Raw genomic sequence first — 23,414 nt, 5'->3', positions numbered from 1 at the left:
TTGTCTAGCAGGCAAACTGCTCTCCTCCAACCAACCTCCATCTCTATCACCTCCATCATCTCCATCTCCATCCCATGTCCATGTCCATGTCCATGTCCATGTCCATGTCCATGTCCATCTCGTCATCTTCCTTCCCCACAGATCCAGTGTTTAGAACTGTCCTTCACAAAATTCCCTCCATCACACTCTTATTTGATGAGAATTCCCTGCCTGTTTGGAGATCTGCTATTTCTGTCCAGCACTCGGCATATTTACAAATGGGCTTTACCAGCATTGGCTGGACCTGGTTTTAATCCAAATCTGTAAAGCCTGATTGTGCCTGGGCTCTCTATCCTATCAGCCACATGGGTGCTCTCCCCTGCAAATGAGAACAGATTTTCTGGGCAGGGGCTGTGTTCCATAACATCGTTCTGACTGGCCTTGATAATATTCCTAGCCTTTAATTCTTTATTAATTCAATTCTGTATCAGCTTTACTGCTTCTCTGCCAAGGACTGATATCACTGGAGAATGTTAGTCTGCAAATTCAGCCTTGACACATTAATTTGCACTAAGAAACCTCATGTTTTTCTTCAGTTACCCAGTGACATACTGAATTTGGCCCTTTTCTCCCCTTTTTGTCAGCAGCCAAGGGTGTAATTGCTCTTGCTCTTATGTTCTTGCTGGGGTGTTAACCAATGCTCCTGGGAATCTATCTCCCTTGAATGCTTTCTCTTGTTGCATGGACTGTGGATATGTTACTGGATCCCAGCTTTCCTTGAGGAATGTTAGAGACAATTACCAGCACACTCTGTGTGTGTGTGTGTGTGTGTATGTGTTCAACTGTGGATTGTATTTCAAGCCATAAGAAGCTGCCTCTCTCCTCATCTTGCCGTCAAGGTACGAGTGTGTCCGGCTGGAAGGGTGCCACTGTGGCATTGCCTGCACTTCCCCAGGTCCAGCTCTTTCCCCACTGCCCTGCCTGCATCCCTCCCCAAACTGCTGCCCTTGAGAAATGGTACACGTCCTCTTTCCAGATTCCCCATCTTCCTATCACCATGGATTTTGTTATATCAATGCAACAGGGATTTTTTTCTTCCGTCTTAATCTTCCTGGACATCTGTGCTGTCCCTGCAGCCTCCCTGCATATTACAATGTTCACACCCTTGGTTTCTGTTTCCGCTTTGGCAGTTGTCCTTGCAGGTGCTTAGGAAGCCCAGGTGGGACTGTAAGCCACCCAGGCTCTCCTGCTGGCAGTGCTGATCCCAGTGGTGAGCTGGGCTTAGCAATTGGAGCTGATCCTCCTGGCACTGTAATTACATTGTGAAGACACTTGAAATTTTCTGTTGTTAAATATTTAATGCTGTAAGAGGAATAAGAGCCTGAATGTGAATTTTCTGATGAATGGCTTACTCACCTGTGGATGTGCTAAGAGCCTCCCTCTCCTTCCAGACACAGTGACCATGAATATTCATCCCGTTCCCTACAGGGCTTGCCTCCTTTGTGAGGCTGCCAGGAGCTACACCTGGGAGCTCAGATAAGCAAGGAGACTATGGGGCATTTAGCAGAACAGGGGATGTGCTGAGAATGACTGTCACAGGGAGATGATGTGACAGTAACTGAGACCCTCTGTTTCAGGGGGGTCAGTGTGTGCCTGCCAGGGACAGCCCAGTGCTGATCTGGTTTGTTCACCTGGAGCAGGAGATGGGCTGTGCAGGGGCAGTGAGGGCTCGGGGGGTGCAGGGGGCTCCGTGCTTAGCTCATGCTGAATATAATGATCATTTACAGTGCTTGCTCAGTCCTAGGGCAGCATCACCTCCACCTGCTGTGGTACTACAGGTCCTTTGGGCTCTGCAGTGAGGGGAGAGGCAAGGCTGGACAACCCCCTTCTGTCTCTTCTGGTGGGTTTCTTGGCAAATAGATCTGTGATTTTGTTTAATGGCAGCTCCAAAGACTGTGAAATTGGTTTGCACCAAATGGAAACAGAATCCTTGGGCTGCATTTGAATGAGGAGTGGAACCTGGGGATGGTGTGGAAGGACACTGCTTCAGGTGCTGGTGTGGCTCAATATGGCCAGGGAAATGCCAACGCTTTATGAATTTTATTTATAACCCCGATTTTTATTTTCTTTGGGATTACTCCTGTTTCAGCCAGGGGACCACAGGATGTTTCAGCTGTGAAAGGAAATGAGGAAGAGCTTTGCAGCCTGACAGTGAATGGGACAGTGCTCAGTAACTGTGGCCACTAGGCAGATCCCACATCAGACTGGAGACTGGGCTCACCCTGCTCAAAAAAGAGAGGAGAAATGAGGATGAATCTCCTGGATGGTCCTCAAATAAACTGACAAGCACTCCACTTGCACCATGTCCCTATCTGCAGTGGAGAGGGGTCATTTCCCAGCTGTGAAAATTGGGAGTGATGTCCCACTTTAAAAGAGCCATTGCTGCATTGGCAGCTATCCCTTGAGAGTCCAGTAGGACAAATATCCACTGCTTCTCTGTGATCAATGGAGACAGTGAGATGAATTTTTGAAATTACAAATTTTGTCCACAGTAGGAATTCCCTGATTCTCTGATTGCAAGATACAAAATCACCAGAAAAATTTCAGAAACCACTCAACTAGTGATTTTCTTGAGTTTTCTCTTTGCAGTGACATTTCAAGGAAACTGTAGGTTTCCTTCTTCTGGTTGTTTTTCATGCAAAAATGTAAGTTTGTTTCACTGAGAAAAGGTTTTGATAGCACAGCCTGAATCACCTTTAATTTATCACAGACAGCAGCTTGTCCCAGCTGGGATGGCAGCTTTGACAGCGAGCCCATACAGTCAGCACTGCTCTACCTGTCTGTGACTGGATGAGTGCAGACTAGGGACGAGAGCCACAGTGTGCTGGCCAGCACAGCTGCACTGATCTCTAGGCAGGTTTGCTCCTTTCTGCTCTTGATCATTGTGTTAAATCCTCCACCCAGACATGGGTACCTGGGGTCTAAAGGGTGGCTGGTTGGTCCTTCGGGTCAGCACTCTCACAGACAAAGGAACAGAAAAGGAAATAAAGGGATTTATCTTCCTGCTGGCCCAGCAGGAATGTGGAAAGCCTGTTGTTACCCCATCTGTCATCTCCTTGGGAAGTGACTCTGCTTGCTGGGGTGTGCTTTGTTCTGCATCAGCTGGAGGAAGTGCTGTGCCTTGGGGCTCCCCCTTCTCCCTTCCCTGTCCTTTGGCTTTGGGAACATTCCCGGTGTGGCTGTGTGACCTCCTGTACCCTGTGGCCACCAGGTACTATGACAGCCCTCCTGCAGCCTTCGCAGGGAGGGGCCCAGCACCACCAAAGGGCAGCAGTGTCTTGCTCCAGTTGGACCCAGTGAGGAGGCACCTTCCTCCAGGCTCTCTTTGCACCAGTGGTCCAGAGTGGGGCATCCCCTGGCTCAGCTTACACCAGCAAAACCATTTACACCCAGTTGCATTGGAAATGGACTGGAATGTGTCCCTGCCCTTTGACCAGAGCCCTGCTTGGGGCTCCTCATATCAGCACACAGCCTTCAGGTGAAGAGAACAGTTCCCTTCTGTGCTGACACAGACTGCCACAGCTGATGGATGGACAGACATAAAGAGCTCCACTGACCTGGAAAAGACAGAGGAATTAAGGTGTCTGAGCATGGAGGACCTCAGAGGCAGTAAGCAAAGGTCTGGTGACCTTTTTGGACGCAGTGTGCAGTGACAGGCAGTCGGGGCTGTGTCTTCAGCAATTGCTTTTGCTTTCCTGTTCCTCAGCCATCAAAGCACGGCCCTACCTGGGGAAGGTGTGTGAGTGGAGCTGTCTGCACACACTCCAAACCAGCTTGGGGAGCTGCCCAGGGAGCACAGAGCCTCAGGAGCCCACTGTGGCTGCATGGAAGTGCTGCTTCCCAGGCAGGAGCTCCAGTGACGAGCAGGACAGGATTTCACCTGCAGGTGCACAGCTATTCCAGCAGTCTTTGGTTCTCAGGTCCTGGGTGACGAGTGTGCCACAAGGACACATCTGTCAGAGCTGGCATGACCTTTTCACATGGGTTGAAGATGGAGAGGGGAATTTCTGAGGCCACTCTCCAGGAGTCCAGCCATACCCTGCTTTCATACAATCATATAGTGACGGAATATCCTGAGCTGAAGGGACCCACAGGACCATCCAGTCCAGCTCCTGTCCCTGCACAGACCCCCCAACAATCCCACCCTGGCCATCCCTGGCAGCACTGTCCAAAGGCTCCTGGAGCTCTGGCAGCCTCGGGGCCGTGCCCATTCCTTGGAGAGCCTCTGCCTTTGCTGGTGATGAATGGCACACATAGAGAGGGGAATCTCCCTGCACCAGCTTTGGGCAGATAGAGCTGCCTGGTGGATGGTGAGGCTCTGGATGTGGTGCTGGATGACTCCATCTGAGGGTGAATACAGCAGAGATGACACTCTGACTGAAGGTTAGATTTGATTTATTATTCTCAGGACCCTTTAGCACAGCAAAGCTTTTTGAGTTCACTGCAACAAGCACTCTTTGTTTTACTACCTTATAAATCACCTGAGTGTGCAGAAATGTAGGAACAGAAAACGTTAGTGTGGAATAAACAATCGCTAACCAGTGAGGCAAAAGAATCAATATTCATAAGATAAAGCACCAGTGTAAAGTGAACGATGGTAATAAAGAGGAAATTAAACAAATCAAGGGGTGAGACTCCCAAAATCTTACTGTCTAAACAAACTGTGCCTGAAGAGTTGCTGTGGACTGTGGATCTCACTGAAGGGCAATGGCCAATGCCCCTGGACACAGCCAGGCTCAGGATGGCTCCTTGGCTCAATCTAATCCCTCTTAGATGTGCACAAGAGTGAACCTCAACTGCATGTAACTGGCAGGATTGGGATCATGCAGGAGCGATCAAGGGCATGAGGGGGAATAAGAGAGAGGATTTCAGCCTGGGAAGACACTCCTGGTGATGCAGTGCAGGATGAGCCTGATGGTGACAGCAGTGTCATCTGAGGGGGAGAGAGCACGGGAAAGGGTCTGCAGAGTTTTTCAGCAGCATGAGCAGTTCCCATAATAGGTGGGAAGAGGACAGAGACATTGCTGGTACCTCTGCCACTGGCATTCAGCTGCAGGGATACTGGGAGGAGGAGAGCAATTCCTCTGCCTGGCCTGGGACATGTTGCATGGCCAGGAGTACTGGGCCCTCTTGGAACCTGCTTCTGGAACACACCTGCAGCTGAGGCATCTTCCTGCACCTTCTCCAGAGCCTGGGACTGGTCCTGGGCACCAGTCCTGGGCACCACAGGGCAGCAAGACACTGGTGAACAGGGGACTTTGGGGAAGGGACAAAGCAAGGAGAAGTTCTCTGTGCACAAGGACTGTCTGGGAAACCATGGCTGTCAGCTAAGGAGTTGGCTGGGAATCAGGCTTGGATAAATTTGGGCAGCATCATGCAAAGACTAGGATGCTGAGGGTTGGGTGTGTGTGTCTGAAGCCAGCAGGTGCAGACTGACTGGAGTTGTCCAGGGCCACCAGCCTCTGGGGGGGAAACATCTCCAAGTGGGACCAGGACCCTCACTTGCAGCTGCTTCCTTCCAAGGGTAAAGTGTGAGATGGTGAGAGGAAGCTGTTGCTGAAGGAGCATCAAGTTTCATGGAAAGGCATCTCACAGGTCCCTCTGTGATGCCTGGTTTTTGGGACTCCAGTGGCTGGAAACTCTTGGTGTGATCTGAGAACCTCCTGCTGCCCACAGGGCCTCAGGGTCAGGCCCATCTCACCCAAGGCTACACCCGCAGTGCAGCACCCTCGCTGTCACCCCAAGCACTGCAGGAAGGGCAGCAGGGACAGAGGGCAAGGAATCTCACCCTTTGCAGATGCTGACAGAACCTGAGATGGATCAGACCCCAAACAGTCTCTCTTGCACCCCATGCCTGTCCCACCCTGTCCCCACCACCACCCCTGCAGTGCTTGCAGTGCCCAGCCCCACGTAGGGTTTGTGCCCAGCCCTATGCAGGGTTTGTGCCCAGCCCTATGCAGGGTTTGTGCCCAGCCCCACGTAGGGTTTGTGCCCAGCCCCACATAGGGTTTGTGCCCAGCCCTATGCAGGGTTTGTGCCCAGCCTCATGTAGGGTTTGTGCCCAGCCCCACGTAGGGTTTGTGCCCAGCCCTATGCAGGGTTTGTGCCCAGCCCCCGCAGGGTTTGTGCCCAGCCCTATGCAGGGTTTGTGCCCAGCCCCACGTAGGGTTTGTGCCCAGCCCCACGTAGGGTTTGTGCAGCCTCAGGCACATCCCAGAGCTTGTCTGTGACACCCAGGACAGGCCTGCACTGCCACAGGAGGTGGCTCTGGTAAAGGTGGGCATCTCTGTAACTGGCAGAGGGGCTGGGGTGAGACAGGAGAAGAGGTGACCTGTCCAGGAAGCCACACAGAGAGCTGAGAAGGACAGTGGCCAAGAGAAATGGGCAGAGATGCTGAAGAGAGCAGCTGAGCTGCACAAACAAACATAGATAACTGACAAAACATGTGCCAGATAAATCACTAGAAACCTCCTTCCTGGCACACATGGAGATCTCTATAAACAACCTAACCCAGCAAACTCTTTTGAGGAAAAAGTCAAAAACTTTGATCATTGTTGCCATGGTGATGCAATTGGGAGTAAGTGTGGCAGAGTATGTTTTATCATCAGCCTTTGTAATAAACAAATAACCTTCAGTATACTCCAAGAAAAGGGATAGAGCTGGGCTCAGGCCATCTAATCATCACACCCAGAGGCTGAAACTCATACATCAAGGAAACAGGAAGATTGTAAATCCCACCAGGGGTTACTTGGTTAAACTAAGTGCAGGCATGGGAGACAGCTGGACCTGGTGGGAAGTGAATTAACGCCAGCTCTGGTCACTGTCACTGCTCAGGCTCTGCTTTATGGTGACAGGCAGCTCATCTCCCAGAGCTTTCCAGGAAGCACAGCTGGCACACCAGGCATGGGATGGCTGCCTTGGGGAGCTGCTGCCCCTGGGGAGGGGGTCCTCTGCCCTGGGTGACATCAGCCAAGGGTTTGACTCCAGCAGAAACATGAGCAGCCCCCTTCTTGTCCTGCCAGAGGTCACAATCACTGCACTGATGAAGTTTGCTACTGCCCACACATGGTTGGAGCAGATTTAACCTCTTGTGTGTGTGCTGGCCCTGTGGTCTTTATGCATCTCTGTGATCCCAGGCAATTAGAAAATTCCTGAATTCTGCAAGCCATGAACAGCAATTGCTCATGCAAAAAAGTTGCACATCTGCTAAAGAAGCCTCTCAGTTATGTTTCTGCTCCTTGCTGGGTTAAAAGTAAGGGGGTGAGCACAGAGCTTGCAACTCACTCCCTGTGAGGTTGGCACTCAATAGTGAGTGGCACTTGGTGTCCATGGATCCACTGTGGGGTTACCTGTGCTGGTTCCCTGTCAGGAGGTGATGGCTGTCACTGCTGGTGAATGGGATCCTCAGGAGAAAGGTGATGAGACAAGGAGAGTAGTGAGGAGCAGCCTGGTTTCTCCATTCCATCCCAGGCTGTGGATGTCACCTGTGCCTGGCACATGAGTGTACTGGGGGGGAGGCTGCCTTTCCATGTCCCTGGAGCCAGGGCTGAGGCAGCCTGAGGCTGCTTCAGTGCTCTCAAGAATGAGATCAGACACAGAGCATATCCCAGAGAGAAAATAAAGCCCTGGTAAAGCTGGTAACCCAGCAGATTTGTGGGAACATTGCCTCCAGGGAGTGCTTCTGCCATGTGAGTCTCTGGATTAGTCTTGGAGACACGGTTCCTGTGGCCTCCATTTCTCAGATGTGCCTATGTTCCAGAGTGGCACCTGGACTGACAAGGAAGCAGAACTGGGAGCTCAAAGACAGAAGAGATGTTCTGCTCTGAGTCACCTTTCCCCGAAGTGTAACCATCTCCTGCAGTACCTCTGCCTCTGATTTCTGGCATGGATGTAATAAAAAATACCCAGCAGAATTTATCTGTGAACATGAAACACTTCCTAGTCCCAATGCTGAGAGTCCCATCTATTCTTCAAGCAAAGCCCTGTCCTCTGCAGTGTGAGGTCTGATCCCACAGGTCACCAGTGTCACACAGGTGGTGGCTGTGCAGAACAGGCTGACACTGAATTTCCATCACAAAGCACCTACCCATGACCTGTGTTCCTCTTTAATTCAAAACTCTCTTGGCTTTGAACAACTCCAGAGCTGTGGTGCTTCCATCCTGCCAAAGCATCCTATCAGCTCAGGTTTATCCAGGGGAAATTGAGCCTCTCTCAGCTTAATTCATGGCTGTGAATGCAGCATTGCCCTGCCTGACTCTGTCTGGGGATGGTGCAGTGGATGATGCTCCGAGAGCCTCCCATCCTCTCTCACCCTGCTGCTCCCAGCACAATGCTCTGCTTCAAAGCCAAACTGCATCCTTGCATCCTGTTGGTGTCATTCCACCATGGCATTTCATCCTGTCAAATGCATCCTGTTCCTTCACTGACTCCTGGTCTGCGCAGTCCCTCAGCTCTGTCCTGCATCTTTGGAGAAGAGGGAAATCTGGTGTGGCAATTTCTGAGTGTGAAGAACAGTTCCCTCCCACCCCACATCTCCTGCTCAGTCACTTCACCAGGAGTTCCTGTCCCTGCTCTCCCTGGGCTGGTGCAGCCTGACATGGCTTTTGTGAAGGTTTGGCTGCTAATGAACAAGTGTCAGCATCTCCCGGGGTGCAACAGGCTGTGTAAACACCATGTGTGTGAGCTAGGGTTGCAATTTCAGAAAGCAGGAAATGAGACACAAACTCTTTGTGCTGTGTCACCCCTCTGCTCTGCTCTGTGGAGGATTTACAGTCCCTGCTCTTCACCAAGGGCAAGGGGGAAAGGAGGAGAGGTTACGTTTTATATGTGGATTAAACAAAAATCACAGAGAGGTGGCTGCAAGAGACATCATAGTTTGAGCAACAGGAGAATTCAACTTTACAGCTTCGAGTTCATTCTAAAAGTAATTATCTCCTGGGAGTTAATTGTCTGGAAGCCTGGGCTGAGTGATGGTTTGGAACTTTTCTGTTTGAGTATCTCAGCTCTAGTCTTGGGGCAAGTACAGGGGAAAAAATGAAGTATGTGTCACTCAGGGAAACATTTTGCCCACATAAGGAATCAGGTGTCAAAAAACTCCCAGAAAATTGTACCTGCTCAGCAAAGTTCACTCACTTACCTATTCCTTGTAACAGGGCAGAACTTAATAAGAATCAAGGACTCATTCAGGTTGGAAAAGCCCTGTTAAGGCCATTGAGCCCAACTGCTAATCCAACATCCCCATGCTCACCACATGCTGTCCCAGGGCTGCCATCACTGAAATACAGAACGGGGTCACGAAATCTGCCATGTTTGTGACTCCAACACTGAAGCAAGAACCTCTGGCCACCAAAAAAGAGACAGGTGACAGGGAAGTGCCAATGCTTTGAGGGCCTGTACCCTTGTCACCATGAGCAGATCCTGCAGCTCAGGCCACCCAGCAAAAGTGGGAAACAGTGTGGGCACCACCAGAGCAAACCATAATGGCCTTGGAAAGCCCCCTTGAGGACTTTGGTGTGTGTACAGGCACACAGGTGCATCCTTGGCATCTCCTGCCATGGATTTAACCCCTGCTGGACAATTCCTGTGGTGCTGTTGCACCTGTGCGATATAAATCCTCCCTTTTGCCTAAAAAAGCCTTACACAGACCATATCACACCCACTGATTGTGAGCTGAAGTTGCAAGCCATTGAAGACCTGTAGCAAAGGGTAAATTTTCCTCAGTATCCAGACACCAAATCTCCCAGCTCCCTCTGATGCTTTCCAAAGCAGCTTCCTCTTATTATAGTTGTGAAGAGGGCTATCACTTTTTTTTTTTTAATATTCCCTGTTATGGGAATGATTTTCTGCTCCTAGCAGTGCTTCTACATAAGCAATGCAACTTTTGTACCATAGTTTTCCTGGTTTGTCAACCCTTTTTCTAACCTCTAGGACATTATATAATTTTCCCTTTTGGAAGCATGCACCTGTTTCAATAAGTTATGACTATGTTGTGATTTGACACAGGCCAAATGCCAGGCACCCACAAAAGCCATCTGCTCACCCTCTCTTGCTTTCAGCTGGGCAGAGAAGAGGGGGAAAAATTAACAAAGCCTCATGAGTTGAGATGAGGACTGGGACTCAAACACACTGATGGCAAAACAGGTTCAAATTTAAAGGTATAAAACAAATTTATTATTAACAGAGTCAGAGAAGGATAATAACAACTAAAATAAGCCTTTAAAACACCCTTCCCCCCCCCCCCCCCAGACCTTTCCTCTTTCCCAACAACAGTGCAGGGAGAGAAGGCATGGGGGTTTCCGTCAGTTCATCACTTGAGATCTTCTTCTGTTCACTCAGGGAGAGGAGCCTTTCCTCTGCTATGCCGTGGGGTCCCTCCCACAGGAGACAGTTCTCTGTGAATTTCTCCAGCGTGGTTCCAATCTCACAAGCAGCAGTCTTGCCAAAATTGCTGCAAGGTGAGTCCCTCCCACTGGCAAACAGTCTTCCCAAAACTGCTGTGGGTCTCTTGTCCAAGGGTACAGTCCTCTAAGGATGGGCTGCTCTAGTTTGGAAGCAAGGGCTCTCTCTGTATCTCTGGAAGCAGGGACCCTCTCTCTCCATTTGGGTCTCCCACTGGATCACAGCTTTCTCTGGCACCCACCCGCTCCGGCATGAACACTTCTCTCACAGGCTGTGAGTGGATTTCTGCCTCCCCCATGGACTTCATGGGCTGTAGGGGACAGCCTGCTTCACCACAGTCCTCACCACGGCCTGCAGAGGAATCTTGGCTCCGGCGCTTTGGAGCACTTGCTCCCCCTCTTTTTCCACTGACCTTGGTGCTGCCATGTTGTTTTCCCTCACATGTCCTCACTTCCTCCTCTTCTCTGACTAGAAAAACCTGCTGCCCACAGGTACCATTGCCAACAAGCTCTACTAATTCAAAGATTCTTGCAGGATCCCACAGCTCTGAGAGGTCGATGCTGTCTGGGCTCCACCTCAGGGAATTACTCGCCACGTTCCCGCTGCCAGCCTGGCGGCCCCGCTGCCATCGCCTGGGCAGGGGCAGCCCCACGGCTCTGGCGCTGTTCAACGCCTCTGCTCCTGCAGGGCGCTGGCAAGGAGAAGCTGCCGCCACCCCTGCCCTTCTGCCCGCAGCACGGCTGGCCAGGGGCGGCCAGGCAGGCAAGGCTCGTCACGGGCTGTGCTGGGCTACCATGGACTGCACTGGAATGGCCCCAGTGGCGGTGCCACCCTGCCCCTGCGCTGTTTTGAATTTCTTAGAAATGCCATCACTGAGGCGTTACCCAGCCTCTCTAATTGGGCCAGAAGCATGTCCATCTTCAGAGCTATCAGAGGTTGGCTCTGTTGGACATGGTGGAAGCTTTCAGCAGCTTCTCACAGAAGCCACATCTGTGGCCCTCCCCTGCTACCAAAAACCAACACAACTATAATGTGAAATTAATCTATTGACAACCTCTGACACAGCTGGTCACAGCATGGTGCCAGTATTGTCAAGGTTGTGGATGGCCCAGCCATTTAAGAGTTGGATTTAGTGATCTTTGTGTCTGTTCTAACTCAGTACTGTGTGATTTTGTGATCCCCTGCAGGAATTATTTATTGGAAGGAGAGCAGAACAGAAAGCACTTCCCAAGGTGGAAAGGGATCTCAGAACCTGCAGGCTGGGAGAGGTTGCATGTTCAGGTCATGCCCCAGTGCACTCATATCCCTCCCTCCCTCCCTGCAAGAGTGAACCCCAGCACAAGTTCTGGCTTGTAATTCGTAATCCCAAACTGAGTACCTCAGTCAGCCCCCCAAAATGCTTTGCTGGCCAAGTTTGCTCAGTTCTTGTGTCAGATTCCTTCTTCCTCTGAGGTGAAGAGAGCCTGCTGAACAGACAAATGCTAAAATCGCCTGCTCTCAGCATCTGCACCAAAGTCACCCTGTGTTCATCCCTGTGCTCACCTCTGTGTTCATCTCTGTTTTTCCTTCCAGTCATCACTAAGACCTTTGGGAGGGATGAAGGAACAAACCCCTGTGGGTTAAACGATAACATGCACATTCTGAATCCCATTGTGGAGAGCAGTGGGCAACCAGCTGAACTCTTCTGAATGACTCATGAAAACCAGTCAAAAACTCTTTTAGGAAATGACCCAGTTAAAGAAATCAGAATCTGCTCAGAGATAATTTGCAAACCAAAGAATGAGTCCATGGAACATGTTTCTCAGGGCCTGACTCACCCTTTCTAGTATTCTTTTTTTTCCTTTGAGCAGTTCAAAAAATTTGTATGAAATTGCTAGAGTATTTTACAGCTATTACTCACCAGCTCAGCATGATTAAATACAACCTATAATACACATAAAGAGGGCAAAACTTCCAAAAAATGTCAAACTGGCTCAGGAGCTAAATTTCCCAGGAGCCTGAAGTGTTGGAAATGCTGAGGACTGCAACACATCATTTTGAGGCTCTGTGCCACCTTGGAGTGCTTCTCCTCAGCTCTCAGGGCTGCTGAGGCAATCAGAGGGTTGCTTACACTCCCCAGCTCTCTTCAGGTTTTGCCAGCTACAAGGAAGAGTCTCTTTTAACCTAAAATTCTCTTTTAGGGTGAAACCTTTAAATTCAGGTAGCCTCAGTGGATAGACTCATCCTTTAGCTGGCTCCAGTGATGACAGAAGGACCCATCAGGGGCTTGATATTGAAGGACTGCTCTGCCCCAGAATAAGCTTTTCCTGGAGGAGGCTCCTACCTTGAAGGCAGGACCTGCTTGGAGGCAAAAGTTACAGAATCACAGAATGTCCTGAGTTGAAAGGGTCCCACCAGCATCATCCAGCCCAGCTCCTGGCCCTGCCCAGACACCCCAGCAATCCCACCCCGGGCATCCCTAGCCGGGCTGTCCAAAGGCTCCTGGAGCTCTGGCAGCCTCAGGGCCGTGCCCATTCCCTGGGGAGCCTGGGCAGTGCCCAGCACCCTCTGGGGGAAGAACCTTTCCCTGATCTCCAGCCTGAGCCTGCCCTGGCCCAGCTCCAGCCATTCCCTGGGTGCTGTCCATGTCCCAGGGAGCAGAGACTGGAGCTGCCCTTCCTCTTCCCCTCACAAGGAAGTTTCAGCCTCTGTTGAGGTCTGACCTCAGTCTTCTCCAGCTCAGCTGCTCCTCATATGGTTCACCTCAAGGCCCTTGGCCATTGTCATGTCCCTCCTTTGGACACTGTCTGATGGCTCCATGTCTTTCTTCTATTGCAGATCAGAGCAGAGCAGAACAGTTACTTTCATGAGATCTTGTTTTTCCTCCCAAAACCAGGTGCTCTAGAGGTTTGGGCTGCAGTACAGCTGATTTTCTTCCCAGTGGCCAGAATGGGACTGTGTTTGAGGTTTGTGCTGAACACAGGGTTGATCATACAGAGATGTTTTTGTTATTGCTGAGCTTACCGAGAGCTGAGGCCTTTTCTGCTTTTTCTACAGCCACACTGGGGAGGGGCAGGCAGCAGGGAAGGCTTGAGCAGGGCTACACCTATGGGAGACTGGGAAGGGACACAGCTGGGGCAGGTGACCCCAGCTGACCACAGAGATATTCCAGACCATGTGGCACCATGTTCAGTATTAGAGTATGAGGAAAAAGCAGGAAGGTAGGGACATGCAGAGCATTTCTCTTTCTAAGTAATCATTCCATGTGATGAAATCCTGCTGTCCCAGAAGTGCCTGAGCACCTGCCTGCCTGTGGGAAGCAGGGAATTCATTCCTTGTCTTGCTTTGTGTTTCTTGTGTGGCTTTTGCTTTCCCTATTAAAATGTCTTTACCTCAAGCCTTGAGTTTTCTAACTTTTACCCTTCCGATTTTCTGCCCTGTGTTACTGATGGTTGCCTGGGGCTCGGTGGCTGGCTGGGGTTAAACCTCGACACAATGGTCAGGAATTACATCTCTGGGAAGAGAAGGCAACTGGGAAGGGATGAACCCCTATCACAATCTCAGAAGAGCTTATTGGAGCTGAACCAGTGGATCAAAGCCAATGAATCTGAGCCAGAGCTCAGGGCATGGGACAAACACAGCTCTGCTGAACTGCTTTCTTCCTGGGCAGATCCAGCTTCAGGCTCCCTGAAGGATCAGCAGCTTTGAGATTTTACTCCTGTATGTGCCAGGAGAGGCTGTAAGAGGTGTGATGGAGACAGAGAGAGCCCTTACATCCTGCTGGTCACCCACCTGCCCCTCCTGCTGTGGGACATGACTCTGCATCCAGGCTGCCTCTTTCCACGTGTCCAGCACAGGGAAATCCAACCTTTTGGCCAGAGCTAATCTTTACCTGATTTGTAAAATAGAGCAAAATTAAAGATAAAACAATCTGCCTCTGAGAAATTTCTGAGCAACATTTTACCAAAGGAAATCAAACCAAGGAAAGAACTGGGGAGGGAAAGGATTTCTGATCCCCTTCAGGGCTGGATCTCAGGGAGCTTGAGCAGCCAGCAGGGGAGGCTTGAACAGGGCTTCACTCTGGCCTTGCAAGCTGGGGGTGTTTGCAAAGAAGGGGTGAGTCAGCAGCTCCTGTTCCCTCAGCAAGAGTCATCCTGGCTTTTAATAGCTCCCCATTAGCTCAGGGAGAAGGAGCAGCTGACCATGAAACAGCAGCAAGGACATCTGAGGTGGACTAAAAATGTAACATGTGAATGATATGTTTTTAAATAGAGTACACAAAGGGAAAGAGACAACTTGAGATAAATCCAGAGTTGAAAATCCACTTTGAGGGAGTGAGTGAATGCGAGGTGAAGACCAAATTATCATATTGCTCTCAAGTGAGAGGCAAGGGTTGAGCTGTCAGACCTAGAGCCATTCCTGGGAAAGGAGTGAAAAATTTCCAAATAAAAGACACTTTGAGTGGGAAAGGCTCATGATTCTCTGTACCCACCAGGGTTTCAGCTGTGGGAATGTTCTGGGCTCTCAGCTGTCCACCTGTATCAAACCCCAGTGTTACAAGAAAAATCACAAATCCTGTCCAAAGTAGATGTCACATTTAGTACTTCTCCCCTCTCAGGATGTCAGCTGCCACAGCAGTGGAATGAGCCTAGCCTGAGATAATTTCTTTCTCAGAAATCCACACCTGGCATTTTTATTACCTTACCTCTTTGGTGGCAATAACCTAATTGCTTAATACTGTTTTCTGAAAAACCTCCATGCTCTGGGTTCAAGCTATAATTTGGAGATGACTGTAATTTCCACCCCCTCTTCCTTCTTCTTCTTCTGAAAATTCTCCTGCATCAGCCCCTTCTCACCCTCCCATGTTCCTATGGCTCCCTCAAAGTGATGCAAACAATTCAGAAGCAACTTCAGCTGAATCCAGGAGTACTCAGGGGGAGTCTGCAGGTGGTGGGAGCTGAGTACCTTGTTCTGGTTCAGCCATCTCTAACTCATCCCTTCTCACACCTGGCCTGTCTCATCTCTTTGTAGAATGTTGCCTTACACAGCTTGTTGCAATTATTTTTTTATTCTGAGCGCTGAAGGATGTGCTCAATGCTTCAGCCTCATCTGTGTCACCTGTTATTTACTGTCACGGTCCCACCGGGCCAGGCTTTCCTTTGTCATCTCCAGCTTTGAAGGTATTTCTGGAGCTTTTTTTCCCTGTGCCCTTTCTGCTCCTCTCCAGCCTGGCATGTGCTGGGAGTGCTGTTTCTGTTCCAGAGTGATTGTGATGCTGCTCTCCACTCGTACTCACGTGTCCTCACTCCCATTCACTTCATTCTTAAGCCCTGAAGAGCTTGTAAAGCAGATGTAATGGTTTTTATTCTTCTTCCTTTCCTCTGCATCAGAACCGTTTGCTCTTAAAGGAAAATGTTTTGCACTGCAAACAAGGGACAGAGATCTAGGGAGATGCCACTGCTGTAAGACACCCCCGAGGCATCCCTGGGTGATGTGGGGGGTCGGGGGCCTCTGAGCCTTCCAATGACAGGGTGTGAGGGACCCGGCAAAATCCGAACTGCACCGTGGGCTTCTCAGATTTGCACTCTCTTCCATGCCTTTTGTTTTGATAATCTCACCTCTTGTCAGCAGCCGTCTGGGAATGGATTTCCTGCCAGGGTAATTAACTCCTATGGCACTATTCTCTTTTCCCACACCGTTTTTTGGCTGCGTTTCAGTCTGGTACAGATACTGGCAGTAGGTGCTGTTAAGATGAGGCTGGCAGGACACGATGGTTCTGGTGGCAGTGAAGCGGCACTGAGGGACCTGTGGCCTCGTGTCTGTGTCAGTCACATAGAGATCAGGGGTCTGCAGGCTCACAGGAAACACGGGCTGATCTCACCTGAATGGGGGATGAGCAGAGCAGCAGCTCCTTGGATTGTAGTTCAGGGTATTTGTACAGCACAATTTTATTTATCTGTTATGTGTTTGATTGGGTTCCTCAGTTCAGACAAAACGTCTTTGGAAGGCACCAGGGTTGGCATCCCTGAAGTGATACTGAAAACATACTGAGAGGTGTGTGTGAAGGTTAGCAAAGATTGTGAGATCTGAGAGAGGGGCTGGAGGCAGGCCAGCTTCACAGAAACATGGATAGTGAGGAACCATTAGAAATTTTGTTTCATGCCAAAATGCAGCTTAATAAAAGAGTAGGAGGGAGCTCCAGGAGAGCTGGGTACCTGCTGTCCTGGTGTCCCCAATATCTGGTAGAAGTTGACGTGTCTTAGCTGAGCTGCCAAGGTCAGATGCGGAGCCAGAGGTACAAAACCTTTAAAACAGGAACATAAACCCATTTCTACCTTAAAAAGAGACTTCCTGGAGTCTTCAGCTGGGTTCTCCTGACTTGGACTCAGGTCAGGCTTGGCATAGGAATACTCTGAAATCATTCAGCTGCTTTGTGTCCTTGGACAGAATAAGTTATTTTTCCTGGGCCAAGTTTGAATCCAAAATCTACTTGGCCAGGAATCTTTAATAGCTGGTGATCTTTCAGCTGCTCTGCCAAAGAAGACATGCAGGAAATAGGTGTTGGTTTTTAGGGGCTGAAGTTACTATACAAGGTTGCTTTTTGCTTGCCTGCATAAACCCAGTGTAGAGGTCAGTGGGTTAATTTCTGACTTGCAGCAATTTAAATGTTGATAATCCAGCCCTCAGTGAACAGATTCAAATTTTGTTCTCATCTTTAGAAGCCATCCAGCTCCTGCTTTGAGACCCTGGTGATGTTTTTGGCATACTCCTGCCTGGCTACTTTATAGAAACAGAAAAGGTCTTTATAGAACAGCATCATTCATTCATTTGGAGGCAGCTTCCGTGTCCTGAGTTGTCCTAAATAACTCCTTGTGAAGAAAAAGTGACATAAATTCAGTGCATCAAACTGACTCAGGACATAGATTTGGTTCTTCAAAGATGGACTCCTGTTCTAGAGCTGGAATCTGGTGCAGTGTGAGAGGTGGTGGGGGGGAGGCACCTCTGGAGGGTTCTGGTCCAACATCTGCTGTGGCAGGACTGTCACCAGCCCTAGGACAAGCCAGATGTGCCTTTCAACAGGCAAATATGGAAAAGCTCCAAGGATGCAGAACTCTCACCTCTCTGTGACCTGTTCCCAGGCTGCACCAGCATCCAAGCACACCTTTTGAATCCTTGTGTGGAATTTGAACTTCTCAAGCTGTAACACGTGGGTGTTGCCCCACTTCCTCACTGCCCCTTGTTGTGCTGGCTGTTCTGGCTGGGAAGTTTGGCTCTGTGATCTTCAGGACTCCTAGAAGCTGCAGGTTCCTCTTACATCTCCATGGATCCATCTTTTCCCCTGGCTCCTTAGACAAGCCTGACTCCTTCAACCCTCTCCACAAGACTTGTGCCTCTGATCACCATGGCACCTACAGCTGGACCTTCTCAGGTTTCTCCAAACTCCTTTAGGACAAGGATCTGAGTTCTGAGGGGAGGGTGGAATCACAGAATGACAGCACATTTGAGGTTGGAAAAGTCCTCTGAGATCACCGATTCCAGTCATTCTCCAGCACTGCCAAAGCCACCACTAACTCATGTCCCCCAGTGCCACATCCACATGTTTTTTGAACACTTCCAAAGTAGCTTCACTCAGCCTTCTGGCCATGCTCCTCCTAAAGTGTACCAGTTGGGGGTTCTGCTGGTTTTATCATCAGAACTACCACAGAAGCGATGTTTTTTTTTTTTTGGGAGGGGCTGCTGAGAGCTTCCTCTGTGCCAGATAAAACCCATCAGTGAGTCGTTTTGGATACTGACACTTTGTCAAACCACTAGAAAGGTGAACACACCCCTGTGAACACACATGTTAAAAACGAAAAATCCTGGGCATTCTCTTTTTCTCTTCAGGCCTGAGAGCAGGTAGCTATGGGTATTCTCAGTTCAGTAAGAGAGAAAGGAGAGGTTTCTAACCAGGCTGGGCCTGGGAAAGAGTTTTCAAAAGAATGTAAATAATTCTTTATCTCTCTTGTTGTTCACATTGTTTATAGATATGTTCTGCCACCGTGCATCATTCACTGCACACCAATGGTGTGAGATGTTTTTACTTTAAGACCAATGAAATTAGTCTGCACGATGCTCTCTATAAAAAGAGTGATGCATTTGAAATAAAGTAGTGGAGTTTTTCTTCTTGCCTTCTAAACCGGAGTTCTTTCGTTCCCGTTCTGCCTCAACAGCGACAGGTAAGGAGGCCGGCCTGGGCCCGGTCTCAGGCAGGCCGGGCCGGGCAGGCCCTGCCGCGGGGCCGGGCCCCTTCCCAGGGAGCCCGCCGGGCCCCATCGGCTGCCGGGCAGGGGAGGGGAGGCCGCGGGGCCGAGGCCGGGCCGGGCCGTGGCTGCTGACATCTTGCTGCTACTAAACCCTGCCCTGCCACCAGCCCAGGCCGAGCTGGGTCCGCTGGGCCCCAGGAGCAGCCAGGGCTGGGCTGGCTCGGCCAAGATTCTGCTGCTGTTGAGGTTCACCGGCAACCGCCGGGCAGGGGGAGGAGAAGCCATTAGCCCCTGCTGCTGAGATGTGCTGCTGCTGTGTTCTGGCCTGGCTGCCGAGATCCTGGCCTCCCCCCACAAAGCAGCCGCCCAAGAAATCCTCTACCATAAACAGCTCGGTCACCGCCCCGGCAGGAACCACGCGAGCATCTGCAAGCCTAAGTGAGATGTTAACTCTTTCAGTGCACAAATAAACCTTCAATGCTCCCGTCGGTGAGAGAAAAGGAGAAAGTAAGAACACATAAAAGAACAACATAAAAACACCAAGGTCAGTAAAAAAAGAGTCGAGTCCCAGATGGGAGGGATGAAGAGATGCTTTAAGATTAAGGCTAAAATCCTCTTAAAAAGCTATAGTGAAGAATGTAATTAATATACCAAACTCTTTTTCCCTATAACTCATGAAAGTATAAAGAGATGAAGAGTTTAAATTGTAGATATGAGCAAAAGCCTCCATTCTAAAGTAAGCAGATGCTAAAGTAGCTGTGATCCCATGAGAAGTTTAAACAAAAAGAGAGAGAAGAGTAATAAAGACTCTCTGCCCCAAAGAAAGAAAAAGACCTCTGTTCTCAGCAATGAAGATAATCTCAGAGATAGATCAAGAGAACCTTTGCTCTTAAACAGCTCATCTTTAAAATAGTACCCCATAAATTAACATAGCCCATAAACACAGCTGTAAAAAAAGCTGTGAAAAATTGGAAGGACTTCATGATCACAGATTTTCCAGGCAACTACTATCCATGGAAATTAAAAGCCACAAAAGAACCATTTTCTTAAAGAAAAGCCTCCATAAATTAACAAAAAAAGACTCCTCTCCCTAAGTAAACTAAAGAAAGACTATTCTAAAAGTGGTAAAGTGGCTAAATTGTTTCTGTATGTTGTGAGAAAGAAAAGGTTGTCGAGGAGAAGTGTTCTAAAGGATTTATTCTACTTGTTGCTATTCTTTCTTTTAGTTACTCTTAATAAAGCTTTCTTTATACCCTTTTAAAATTTTAAGCCTACTTTGCCTTCCTCCTAATCCTGTCTCACAGCAAGAAATAAATAAATATATTCTAGTAAGTGCACTAGCATGTACCCAGTGCTAAACTCACCACGTTAATTAGTACATTAGCTGAAAAATCTCAAATTAGAAAACCTAAACCACTACACGGGTTTATATTTTTTGCAATTAGATCTCACTGTTACCTTAATATTCAAGCTTGTGTCTGCTGTAACCCCTGAATCCTCTCCCACACTGGCAGGCTTGATTTTGATGGAAAATGAATGGATTGGTTGGACCCGATATGAAATATTAAGTCTCCATTCAAGGTGACATTTCATAAATTACATTCCTGCCAAATCAAGGAGCACTGAAATGTTGTTTTATTTTTTCAGGAAAGGTGTTTACTCGTATCAGGAAACACAACTGAGATTGGCATTCTTGGACTAAAAGCCAGGAAGACTGAGGAGCACAGTGAGGCTATGATTTTGGCTCCATAAATGCACAAAAGCCTGGAAGCTGTGTTTGCTGGGTGTGCAGTGCAGGTGCTTTCACCTGGGCCCAGTGTCTGCAAAGCCCAAATGTGGCTCCACGTGGCCCCTCGCAGGACACACACTTGTAGGAAATTTGGTTATAGATTCAGGCCTAGCTAATGAATCAAAACAGGGGCCATGTCCCTGTGCTTGCTGGTGTGCTTCTGTTCAGCTCTCCAGCATTTCCTGGGCTCTTGGCTGTTGTGGGCTGGTGTTGGCCTGGCAGGCTGTGAGCCTGGATCCCATGGTCCCATGGTGCCAGCCCACAGGCACTCACACTGACCCCAACATCCATTTGGCCCTTTATTGCTCTTTACTATTTCCACCAGACTGGTATTTTCTTTTCCGTAAAAACAAAACTTCATAGTGTTGTCATTAAATCAATTTTGGAAAATAAATAAATAAATTTTATATGGACAAAATAGCAGCACACAAACTTGTCCTTCCCATCACCCTGCAGTCCAGCTCTGAGAAATACTCTGGATGCATCTGTCTGCTGAGGGCTTCCCCCGAGTGCTGTTCTGCCTCACCTTTTCTCCTGCAGTGTCCCCCAGGCTGCCTGAATGTGAACACAAATGTGGCTGTGGTTTTTGTGGCAACAGCTTTTCTATAGTTCTGTTCTCCCAGCTGTCCCTCAAAATTCTGTTTTATTTCCCATGGTCAGAGGACCCTGTGTGCCTCTGCAGCTCAGCCAGGGGGTCAGCCTGGATCTGTTCTCTCCCATACACTGCCAGCCCCTTCCCTGCCCTGGGCCACAGTGTGTGCTGGTTATGGGGCTGTTGGCCCCGTGATGGTGCTGCTTGTCGTGGTCTCCTGCTTTGAAGTCCTTTGCTACACAGGTTCTCCTGCCCTCTGATTATGAGTTCAGTGTGGGCACAAGGTAGGCAGTCACAGAGCTTTTAGAAGGGTTTTGTGAAGACTGAGCACTGAAGAGTCCTGAACACTGTTGGGTCTGATAGCTAATTAATCTGCAGCAAAAACTGTGTCATATTTCAGTTGGTCTGGGCCAGTTCTAGGGTCACCCCACAGGGTCCTACGTGCGTGTGCCTTCCAAACTGAAGAGGCCTTTGCTCTCAGAAATTCCTTCACCTTTTACCTGCCGAGCTCAGTGTGCTCAGCTGCTCTAGTTTTAGTTTCCCAGCACTTCAAAATTGATCTGAGCTTTCCTATGGAGACTTGCAATTTTTTAAATCAATATTTTGAAAGTGTGGGGTGTGGACCTGAGCATAGCCTGTCCTTTTGCCTCAGCAGGGCTGGCTGCACAGCCTGCAGAGTGCTTGTGCCAGTGTTCATCAGGCCAAACTGCTGAGCAGTCCCTGCTCCTCAGCATTGGGAGATCTCTGGATCATCCCTGGCACACCTGGCTGTTCTGGTTTGAAAGCAAAACCAGTGAGACACTCCAAGTCAGAAATACAGTTTATTGGGGAAAGGGAAAAGAACCAAAATACATGCAATAATACAAAAGGAAAACCACTGACAAAGTCAGAATACAACCTGACACCCCTTTGGCCAGCGTGTTGGTAGCAGTCCAAATCGGAGTGGCTGCAGTTCTCTTGGAATGGCAGATGTGGTTTCTGTTGGAGCAGTGGTCCTGTAGAAAAGGTGTAGTCATCCAGTGGAAACCCCAGCTGTGTCCTCTTGGAAATCTGTGGGAAGGCTGCCTTTCTGTCCAAAAATTCCAGAATATATCTAGGTGGGAATGCTTATCTCCTCCCCCCTGGGCGGAGCAGCTCACAATGGGCTGATGTCATTCTGAGTCATGGGTGGGTCCTTGATCACCTGTTATACAGAAACTGCTCCTGGAGGGAGTTATCTCTGAGTCATGGGGCAGGACATTGATGGGCTCATTAACAGGAGATAAGGAAAACTGCCCAGAAGACAACTGCTGCACAGATGGCAATAGAAAACATCCTGCTTCTCAATTTCGGACGCTGGCATAATGCAAAACAGGGATCCTTGGGGCCTCTTCACCTTCCAATGCTGGCAGCCCTTCTAGAAGCTGGCCTGCAGAGTGCACCTGCCTGGAAAACCTGGAGCTCCCAGCACACATCTCACAGGCAGTGGGATGCAGCCTTTGCTCAGCCTCACAGGGCACTGGGACCTCTCACATTCACAAACCACCACCCAAAAACTGCAAGCAAAGGCAATGCAAGCAGAGTCTTATTAGTAACGGTGTTATCACAGCACCCACAGGCGTCTTCAACACACCTGGTCACCCTGATACCTGTCCTTAAAGCCAATGTCCTTGGAAGGGGAAGCCATTTCAGGAGTACCAGCCCACTTGTAAAGAGCCCTGAGCTGAGAAATGTGGGTGGAGGGACACGGAGGACATCCCAGGCACCCAGAAGTTCACCAAATGAGCAAAGTGAGCAGATTAACTAAGTGCATCTGCTTGGCACAGAGCCGTGGTGACTTGTTCCTGATGGAGACAGGAATGCAGCACTCCCACCCTGAAGGTCACGCAGCAGCAGCCAGTGCTTATTGATATGCCCCCTTATACAGGGGCTTTGAATTTCCTGCTCTTACAAAGGTGACTGGATGAAGATCTTACCTCTGCCCAGCTTGCTGGCCAGTGGTATGGGTGCATTCCCGGTTCCAAGGAATTGGCTGAGGTCCCCTTGTTGGAGCTGGAATCTACCATGTCCCTAACACACCCGGGACTTGTTTACTTCAATTCCCTGATGAACTCAGCCCCTCGACTTGGTGTCTGTTCTGCCAAATTATTTGTGCATCTATACGCCAGCTATGGTTGTCACAGACTATTACCAATTGCTTTAAGCGAGGCTATGAATGAGGCCTAGGACAGGAGCCAAGTACATGAGCCAGCAATGGGTTTGACTATCCTGACTCAAACACTGAGTTGATGTCTGACACTCCTGGGCAGCTGGGTTATCCTGATCCTGAGGTCCAGCTCTGCCTCCTGAACAGAGATTGCAGATTTTTCCCACCTGCAGGAGCCTGCATCAGGCA

General features: G+C 49.4%; 2 long non-coding RNA genes across 2 annotated transcripts in view; both read right to left on the bottom strand.

The window, feature by feature from the left end:
• Nucleotides 1–23,414, bottom strand: part of LOC137484980 (uncharacterized) — a 344,848-nt gene that overhangs the window by 108,332 nt on the left and 213,102 nt on the right. The window lies entirely within an intron of this gene.
• On the bottom strand, nucleotides 11,457–15,858 carry LOC137484973 (uncharacterized). Its single transcript, XR_011005123.1, has 3 exons — nucleotides 14,396–15,858; nucleotides 14,209–14,308; nucleotides 11,457–12,774 (listed from the first exon to the last, which is right to left on the bottom strand). It is a non-coding gene; the product is annotated as an uncharacterized lncRNA (long non-coding RNA).

This window comes from Anomalospiza imberbis, chromosome 18 (assembly GCF_031753505.1).
Source record: "Anomalospiza imberbis isolate Cuckoo-Finch-1a 21T00152 chromosome 18, ASM3175350v1, whole genome shotgun sequence".
Lineage (NCBI taxonomy): Eukaryota > Metazoa > Chordata > Aves > Passeriformes > Viduidae > Anomalospiza > Anomalospiza imberbis.
The sequence above is the reverse complement of the archived record's forward strand: the minus strand, read 5'-3'. Positions and strand labels throughout refer to the sequence as shown.